This window comes from Tachypleus tridentatus, chromosome 2 (genome assembly GCF_004210375.1).
Source record: "Tachypleus tridentatus isolate NWPU-2018 chromosome 2, ASM421037v1, whole genome shotgun sequence".
Taxonomy (NCBI): domain Eukaryota; kingdom Metazoa; phylum Arthropoda; class Merostomata; order Xiphosura; family Limulidae; genus Tachypleus; species Tachypleus tridentatus.
This window is the reverse complement of record NC_134826.1, coordinates 50515246-50525798: the sequence shown is the minus strand read 5'-3', so window position 1 is coordinate 50525798 and position 10553 is coordinate 50515246. Positions and strand designations below refer to the sequence as shown.

General features: G+C 33.6%; 1 long non-coding RNA gene across 6 annotated transcripts in view; it reads left to right on the top strand.

Annotated features, from left to right (window-relative positions):
• The first annotated feature begins 272 nt into the window (after positions 1–272).
• The window catches only part of LOC143243775 (uncharacterized), a 65842-nt gene continuing 55561 nt past the window's right edge, over positions 273–10553 (top strand). For 2 of the 6 annotated variants that reach the window (XR_013024755.1, XR_013024757.1), the window contains exon 1: positions 273–1931. This is a non-coding gene — a long non-coding RNA (uncharacterized LOC143243775). The other 4 variants (XR_013024756.1, XR_013024759.1, XR_013024760.1 and 1 more) reach the window with 3 other exon arrangements.

The window sequence follows — 10553 nt, the reverse complement described above, 5'->3', positions numbered from 1 at the left end:
ACAAACTATACCCTTGTTCAGACACTTTGTAAATAATCAACATACATTTTGTGGTATATTGGTTTAGATGATAAACATATTCATCAAGCCAGTAATATTCATTGTAGGTAACAAAGTAACAAGTGTGGTGATTAATCACGATACCCCAACTATACCATTAACCTGACCATAGAAACCGTTGTCAAGTTGAAAATGACATTCGTTAGTGTAAACACTTCTGAACCATGTGCTTAGGAAATCTGATTTTCATCTAACAATAAAGGACCTAGTGTGCATTTAGATTTGTATCTGTCTACGTACTTAGGTAGCTATGTACGTGATCTAAATAATTAATACAATGTAGCGCCATCTATTTACTGATATCACAAAAAAAAAACAGCCATAAAAATTCACACCTTGGTATTCAAGAAATTCGAAAAACATCAACTGTACGTAGTTGTATTTACAAAACTACACAATGGACTATCTGAGCTCTGCCCTCTACGGGTATCGATATCTGGTTTTTAGTGGTATGAATTCGTAAACATACTGCTTTATCGCTGGAGGGCTGTACTGAAAAACGGAGTTCTTGAAAACAGTTATTTTCTCATTAAAGACTACCACATTTAATGACCCGGCGTTCGACTTGTAATCTGAGGGTCGCGGGGGCGTTATAAAGCGACGGTCAATCCCACTGATCATTGATAAAAGAGTAGCCCAAGAGCTGGCGGTGGGTAGTGATGACTAGCTGCCTTCCCCTGGTCTTACACTACTAAATTAGATACGGCTAGCGCAGATAACCCCCGAGTAGGTTTACGCGAAATTCAAAAAACAAACAAACCACGTTTAATATATAAAAATGTAAGGTTTATGTGAGAACGATCCGAACACTTTTCAGGTGTGGTACTTCCCAGAAAAATATTTTTTAGAAAACCTTTATTTTTTAAACTTTTTTTTCAGTGACATATGAATACTACGATTAGTAATTACTAGCAGAAACAGACGCCCGTAGGGCAACGTTTCTGTTTGGTACTCTAATTTTGATATTTTTGCTCGGCGCATAAACATGTGTGTGTGTGTTTTCTTATAGCAAAGCCACAAATCTGCTCAGCCCACCGAGGGAAATCGAACCCCTGATTTTAGCGTTGTAAATCCGGAGACATACCGCTGTACTAGCGGGGGGCCGCATAAACATGTGGTCACATCTAACGGAACGTTACAGAATGAAAATATTTTATATAAAGACTAGCACAGGAAACTTTATTAAAAAGATTTTTATCGTGTATTAAAGAAACAACGAAACTGAGTTCATAGATTAATAATCACTAGATGAGGTCTAAGAAAACTGGCTAAATGTCCATCAGGTTTATGGTTATATTTACCAACATACAGGCATACTTTCAACGCACTACATAAGATGTTTCATTAAAGTTGTCTAGGCGTAAAGATGGAATATTTATATTCTAAATCTTAAATGTTGTATAGGAAACATGTAAGTGTTAAAAGTGTCTACTCACTGTTTATAATTTTTGATAAAACGTTTTGTACCGAAAAACTCTAAACTAACGTTTCACTATTACTTCCTAAACTGTTAAACTTCCATCTACACCATCCACATCCGGTTTTCTTTGCTTTTATGTTGTTCACAATATCTTCTGATGATAACCTAACAAACTCCCTCAGATGGGACGGCTGTACTTTTATGGATTTGCAAAAATTCGAGGTTTGATTCCCGCAGTGGACACGGAAGATTGTTGCATGTATTTTTGCCACACTGTGCAGATAGAGGTCTCATGAATTACACCAGTATTTAGTCGCATCACCTTTGTTATTATTTGAGAATCAAAGGAAATGTTACCAGGATGCTACTTATCTTACATCATAAGGTCACGCCTAATATGGAAAATATTTTGTGGAAAACGTACAGGACAATTTATAGAATTGCTGATAGGGTAAGTTTTGCAAGATTTGAAATATCTGTGAGGTAATACTTTAAGAGCACGATATAAAATTAATTCATTTATTTACTTGTCAGATAGACAAATCATCTCATACAAAAATATTTAAAACATATTAAATCTACCACATGATCTCTACATATGACGTCAGAAGTATTTTATTCCAAGGACGAGTAACTTGCCTTAAAGGAAGTTGACTTATTCGTAGAGGTTATATCATGGATACTACGGTGTGGATCTTTTCGCTGGTTGTGGTTCTCTACTCTGAAAACGTGACAGGTTGGTATACAGTGGTAAGAATTTCGTCGTAACTAACAGCTTATTTAGAAAACGTTATTATGTAAGGAATAGCTTGGAGTTTAATGATTGTACTACAATAACAGTAACAAACAGATAAGGAAAATCTTAATATAAAATTAATTTAGTCATTGTTATTATGAATATATACAAATAAACATAACATTTGAAAAAAAATTTACGTGTTTTGCACCAAGTCATCACAATAATATAGTGTTATAAAATCAATTGTTGTGCTACTATTTACCCATATATTTATTTATCTATAAACACGTGTTATGTTTATACGCGTCGAAATAATTTACTTAATACGCACGTTATAAACTTACTCCGATGATGTTGAACCAGTAGTAGGTGGTTGAACGAACCTGATGTGTTATCATTGTTTACAATAGTTTTTCTCTTCAAGAGATTCATGAATATAACGTTCCTCGTTAAATATTGGATTCATAGTTATTGGATGTTTACCACAAATAGCTGCATGTTTCGAATTATAAACATGTAAAGGGTTATCTGTATCTGTTCGCCACAGGTATCGAAATCCGGTTTCTAGCTTTATAAGCCTATAAACATACAGCTGTGTCACTTGGAACTCATATAAAGCAATCCCCTCTTTTTCTCTCTCAGAGTATAATATATTTGGTTTTCTTTTGTTGACCATTGCTTTGTATGTCCAAAAATATAAAAAATATTTAATTTTAGAATCGTCTGTGAATCAGTTAAAAAGATGGACTTGCATATGTTTAATAGTAAAGTTTTATGTTAAAACAAAAGCCAACGAGATATTAAAGAACTTTGTACAATGTGTGTAAAACGTTCATATTAGAAACCCAAAACAAGTGAATCCCAGTCACACCAAACAAGCTTGTTCTTTTAACCGTGGGGACGTTATAAAGTCACGGTCAATCCTACTATTCCTTGGTAAAAGAATAGTCCACGAGTCGGCGGTGGGTGGTGATGACAAGCTGCCTTCCTTTTAGGAACGGCTAACGTAGATAATTCTTATGTAGCTCTGTGTGAAATTAAAAACAAACAAACAAACAACCAGAACAAGTAAAGGCTGGTTGTTATTGTCCGAAACAGGTAGAATATGTGTTTCTAATACTTATATTAATTTTTATCTGTGTAAGGTAGGTGTACTAAGTTTTAATATTATAGCACGCACCTAAGAAAAACTGTTAACTGGTACTGATATGAAACATACTTTGATACAGATATAAGTATATACTATAAATACCATACTAGAAGAGGAATACTGTATCTTGCCCCCTAGTGGCACAGCAGAATGTCTGCGCACTCACACCTCTAGAAACCGGGTTTTGATACCCGTGGGCAGAGCACAGATAGCCCATTGTGTAGCTTTGTGTTCAATTCAAAACAAACACTGTGTCTGATACTTATTGTAATATAAAATTTATATTATATAAATATAAATAGTACTAATTTAATATCGATGAAGAGACAAGTCCGTATCGATCAGTATATACTAGTGTAAGACTGAAGGTAAAAAAGTATTGTTGGTCACTATGCTAGTGTTGAACTGAAGGTGAGGAAACTTGGTAGTTCAATAATTACGTTAATGCAAAACTTGTACAGTAAATATTACATAAAAGATATGTAAAGCTGTAGTTAATAAGGTGACAATGTTGTTATTGTTATTCCTTTGTCTCCTGAAGGTTACGTACTGCGAAGTTGATGTAAAACTTAAGTCAACATATATAACATGATCTGTGTAACAACTGAGCATGTATTAGTAGGAGTAATGTGGACTTTATTTAAACAAGAACTTTAAGGTTAAATTTTTTAAAATGAGTTTCTCATTGATATGTAAGACATGACTTTTACACATTCATCTCATGTTAATAGTGTGTATGTGTTTTCTTATAACAAAGCCACATCGGGCTACCTGCTGAGCCCACCGAGTGGAATCGAACTCCTGATTTTAGCGTTGTAAATCCGTAGACATGCCGCTGTACTAGCAGGGGACACATTAATAGTATAATGAGATATAAGTGTCATTGCATGGAGACACATGTTTAGAAATATTTATTTTCATTTCTATGAACGTGGTTGTCATGGTGACTATATTATTATTTTATACATGATTCTGACAATTAAATGGGAGAAAAACTCTAGATATTTCGAGAGAAAAATTCGAGTTAAATGACTCATTGAAATGATTAGTAAACCACCTGAATAGTACAAAACGTGATTCAAATCCAGTTAAACATGAATAGCTATCATTATCAACTTGTAGATTCTGAAAATAACATAAAAACCATGCGTGATTTTTATGTATCTGTTATATCAGTCATTTTAACTTAACTTCCTTGACCTATATTATTGATGTCTTACAATGTCATTGTCACTATACGGTGATAATAAACAGTAGTAATTTATATTATTAATGTCGAGATAACAACAAGTATTACAAAATCATGAATCATTTCAACTTCTCCGGGTGTTACCCAGGAAAGGAAAATTATAGAAATTCTGATTGGTATCTTGTTTTTTCCAGTAAATCTATGGTTAGTTCGTTTACTTCCTTTTCAGCCAAATGTAAGGTAGAGGTAATATCTTTGTTCTCTTAACATCTAAAATATTAAATAAAGCAGAAATAATAATTAATTAATAAATAATATAAAACAAGAAACGTTAGATTTTGAGTGTTTAAACAAAATACCAGATATGTATTAAATAATAACAATAAATGAAAATAAAAACAACCCAGTGTTGTGTTGATTTTTCCAACACTATAAAACTCTCACATAAACCCAAGTACACAAACATAACTGTCTTGTGTGTTAAATATGTTAATCTTCACAAATGTAGTTTAATCAACAGTATATATATTTCATCCTGATGATGTAAATATAACTGTTAAATTAAACATAGATAAGTTTAAGTGTTCATCACGTTTCCAAAGTACATCTACATCTTGCGTTTATTAAAAAATATTCCACGTGTTTCTATTTTTATTAGTTGAATGAATTTTTACTGCTTTAAGACTATAAACTACTATGAGTTTATAAGACTTTCAGGGCAGATGTGTTTATTGATTTACAGCAAATTATATTCGTTTATTTATAAGCACTTATAATGTTTACATGCATCAAACCAATGGAACTAATACGTTGCACATATAAACTTGCACATATCTTCATCAATTATTTTGAATCTGTAAACATGAAACACGCTTTATCCATCATCATTGTTTATAATACTATTCACACTTCTATTCTAATGTCAATAGAATCACCAGTACGTTAAATGTTGTATTCAAAACAATTGTACATTATTAAATAAATGCCCCTGCATTAGATACATGTGGACCAATTGTCGATTTGTTTATAATATTTTTAGTCCAATACGAGTAATTGATGTTATTTATTTTGCTAGCTGGTGCACTTATGTCGTATTAGCACAAAAGTAATTTTTATTGACTAATATAAACGATTTCTTCTATAACTTATAATTATTTATTTTCTTTAACCTATTTTTAAACATTTTGATATTCATTCATTCTCCACTCGATTCCATCAAGGAACATAGGGCCGTAATCACTTGCGGAATCTGCAACAGGGTTTCAAGTGAGTAGGTAGTTAGCCCATTGCACCAAGCCGTCCCTAATTTAGTAGTGTAAGACTAGAGGGAAGGCGGCTAGTCATTACCAACCACCGCCAACTCTTGGGCTACTCTTTTACCAACGAATAGTGGGATTGACCGTCACATTATAACGCCCCCACGGCTGGGAGGGCGAGCATGTTTGGCGCGACGCGGGCGCGAACCCGCGACCCTCGGATTACGAGTCGCACGCCTTAACGCGCTTGGCCATGCTGGGCCGTAAACATTTTGATATCCTGATTGTAATAGTACTTAATGAATAGCACTTTCTTATAATCTTTACTACAAATATTGTGAATCAACTTGTACTTAAAGAAATGTCTTATGATTTTAAAACATTTTTATTAGTACACGAATTGTCCACCGATGGTGCAGCGATACGTCTACGGATTTACAACGTTAAAATCAGGTGTTCGATTCCCCTAAATGAACTCAGCAGATAGCCCGATGTGGCTTTGCTGTAATGAAACACAATACACAAATTTCGTTGATTATAAGTTTATTTTTAAGAATCTTGTTACCCTCACGGATGCGACGTGGAATCAATGAAGAAAGTAAATCCATCTACTCTTTTTTGTTGAACTATGAGATAACTGTGTCATTTGTTTGTAGTTATATAAGTGGTTTCAGCACTGGGGATTTCTTATTAAAACAAAGATATTTTGGCCAGTTGCTCTTTCATAATTTCCTCGAAAGGGGGCCTAAAACTGCCTAAAGAGAGAATCTGTATTAACCACTTGCACATTACACAGTATTGTTTTGCCTGTCATTGGAATTTATACTGTCGCAACGTCAGTAAAACGTGCGTGTGCCATGAATCACGAGAAAAATTATACACTGTGTAGCCTGCAACACAAGACATATGACCTTCAAAATCAAAAAATAAAAATATCTATTTCTCTTAATTTTGGTTTTATTTTCTGTTGAGTGTTTGTGTGTTTTCTTATAGCAAATCCACATCGGGCTCTCTGCTGAACCTACCGAGGAGAATCGAACCCCTGATTTGGCGTTTTAAATCCGTAGACTTACTACTGTACGAGCGGAGGGCATTTTCTCTTAAAACAGAATACCTTTTGGGACCCCGTGGAAGTTCAGCTAGTTAGTAGATCTAATATCCGTTTGTTTGTTTTTTGAATTTCTCGCAAAGCTGCTCGAGGGCTATCTGCGCTAGCCGTCCCTAATTTTGCAGTGTAAGACTAGAGGGAAAGCAGTTAGTCATTACCACCCACCGCCAACTCTTGGGCTACTCTTTTACCAACGAATAGGGGAATTGAGCGTCACATTACAACGCCCCCACGGCTGAAAAAGTGAGCATGTTTGGTGCGACGGGGATGCAAACCCGTGACCCTCAGATTACGAGTCGCACGCCTTAACCTACCTGGCCATGCCGGGCCTGATATTTGTTTCCAAATTCAAAATAATGTACAATGCAGATGGACGAACGTTACGTGTACTTCATATTCTTTCCAACCTACTTCGTTTAACCACACTTAGTTGTTGTTTTTTGTTTTGTTTTTAAGATTGCGGGTTCAGACCAATAGCTTCAAGGGTTATTAATAGAGGAATAGCAACACCTCATTCATGGCCGTAGATGGTAAAAATTAATTTCATTTAATTAATAAAAGAAAACAAATAGATATTGTTATACCTCGACATAAATATTTTCATAGCTAGCTGTTTTTGTGCTCTCAGTTGTCCATCTTTGGAATTCTGTGTTCGGATGCCTTCATGAAGACTGAAGATAAAAAATAAAGAATTTGTTTGCTTGTAATTGACCACAAAGCTACACAATGGGCTATTGGAGTTCTGCCCACCACGGATATCGAAACTCGATTATTAGTGTTGTAGATCCGCAGACATGCCGCTGTGCCATTGGAGGGCAAAATTAATGAAACTAAATTTGGTTAATAGTCGATATATATCTATATATTTCATTCATATATTTCTTTTGTAGATAGTGCCTGCTTGACACTTTTATTACATTTTATATATTCAATGGCAAAGCGTGACTTAGTGGTCAACGTGTCGGACTGCAGACTGTAATATCGCTGAATGCAATCTTCGTTTTTTACTCTGTTTTTATACATCTTTCTGGTTAACTAATTCTTCGTCACTTACACAGGAGATTAGAGTTTGCCATTTAAACAATACAGAAAATTATTGAATTTATTACTACTAGACCAAACAGTTTCATATGAGATGAGAAATTTGAGATGTTTTAAATTAGAAACGTGTGATTGAATGCGTATAAATATCAACATTACTTCAAAATATATATAATTAGTACTTATATTTATCAATAAATAGTACATACTCTGCATTTTCAGCCATGAAGAATATTTCTATCGTAATGCCTGGGTTGGGTTAGTACTTAGAGCGTTCGACTTACACTCTGCTGGTTGTGGGTTCGAATCCATCTCATCGAACATGCTTCCCCTTTCAGCCGTGGGACAGCTATAATGTGATATTCAATCCCACTATTCATTGGTAAAAGAACAGCTCCAAAGTTAGCGGTTGGTGGTGTTGACTAGTTGCCTTCTGTCACTGTTAAACTAAGAAAGGTTAGTGCAGGTAACCTCGAGTGGCTTTGCGCGAAAATCAAATCAAACCATTGTGACGTCACCTAAAGATCTTGACAGTTGTAGTAGAAAACACGAAGTCTGTAAAAATTTCAGTGTATGGTTAACTCGCATAATTCTGTTTTATGTAAATATTAAACTCTTCGTTTATAAGTGACACATCTAAAGTCTGGGGGATTAATAATAATAATAATAATAATAAATTTATTAAGCAATAAATTAGACACAAAAAATCAAATATCAATATAAAACCATCAACAAAGAGTTAACTCGTCCTGTGATGGTTAAACACATAATAATGTAAAATCAAAACTTACAAAATCAATATAAAGTTCCCAGAATATTATCATCAGTATTTAAGATCCATTGTTTTAAGTATTTCTTTTGATTAACACGATTAATAGAAGATCTTATACTATAAGGAATAAAATTATGAATACGAGGTGCCAAATAAAGATATTGATGAAGTGTAACTGTTTTACGTGGTGTGGGTACATTAATTGGAAAAAAAGATTGAAGTCGTGTAAAATATGAAGTGACTTTAAAAGGCCTATTAAAAGAAACATGCAATGTAGATAAAGCTAAAAAATATAAATAAAGTTTATCATATGAAAGAGGGAGTTAAATTTACTGAAATCGGTATCAAGCCTATGAGTAAAAATAAGAGAGAAAACACTTTTTTGCAACTTGTGAATAGGAATTAAAAAAGTCTTATATGTGCCACCCCAAATTGAAATACAATATTGTAAGAAAGACTGAAAGAGAGCATAATATACACTTAACAAAATATGATAAGGAGCACAATGACTAAGTTCAAAATTAGCATAGAACTATATTTTAATTTATTAACTAAAGAATTAATATGAAATTGCCAATTTAATTTTCGATCTAAAATAATTCCTAAATATTTAACAGAGGAAACTTGAGTCAATTTGGGACACTTACAATTAGGGTAAGTATAACAATCACTAGAATGATAAAAAATAGAAGGAAAAGCTGGAATGACACCATAAAGGTTAAACTGAAGAAGAAAAGATTTAGATATATTTAAGGATAAGTCATTACAGAAAAGCCAATTTTTAATTTTATTAAGATCACTAGAAATAATGGCTTCATTAATTAGATTTGACTTACTATAAACAACAGCAATATCATCGGCATAGGCTTGATATCTCCAAAAAACTGTTGGTAAAGAATATCATTTATATAAATGAGAAATAATAAAGGGCCCAGAACAGAACCTTGTGGTACTCCAACATTAATTGTAAGCCAATCACTATAATTATTATGGATACAAACTGATTGCTTTCTATTGTGAAAGTAAGAAAAAAACCAATCAAAAACAATGCCTCTAAAACCATAATAAGATAATTTATTTAACAATATTTTATGATTAACAGAATCAAAAGCTTTGGCTAAGTCAAGAAAAACAGCAATTGGATGAAGATCAGAATCCAAAGCTTCTGTAATACTTCCCACAAGTTTAGCAACAGCAACCTCCGTTCCAAGCCCAGGCCGAAAGCCAAATTGAGAAGGAGACAAAACTGAATGTCTATCAAGAAATGATAAAATTCTAATCTTCATAGATTTTTCAAATAGTTTAGAGAAATGTATTAATAAGGAAATAGGTCTATAATTCGTAAAATCAGAAATATTACCAGATTTATAAATAGGAATGACCAATGATAACTTTAAAGCATTAGGAAACTTCCCTTGAGTAAAAGATAAATTAATTAAAAAAGTCAAAATTGGTGCAAAAAAGATTAGCATTAGCTTTCAAAATCTTAACCGAAACACCATCTACACCATTAGAAGCTGAATTTGATAAGCTGAATTTGAATTAGCCTGAAAAATGTTTAAATGATCTGGTTATAATCAGTCCAGTTGCGATATTCTATTTGCTATGAATTTAGCGTATCAGTCTCATTTTAGTCACACAAGATGCATTACCCACAATAACGGAAAGCGTCCGACTTTTTGTCAATCAGTCTCCGAGTCATTAGAAAATAACGGAAAGTTGAGCGGGTAGAGCGGCCTTCTTTTTAAGTTTCAGCTGGTATGGAGGGTACAGGAGAGTTATGAAACATTATGATCCGATATACGGGTAGCAGATGCA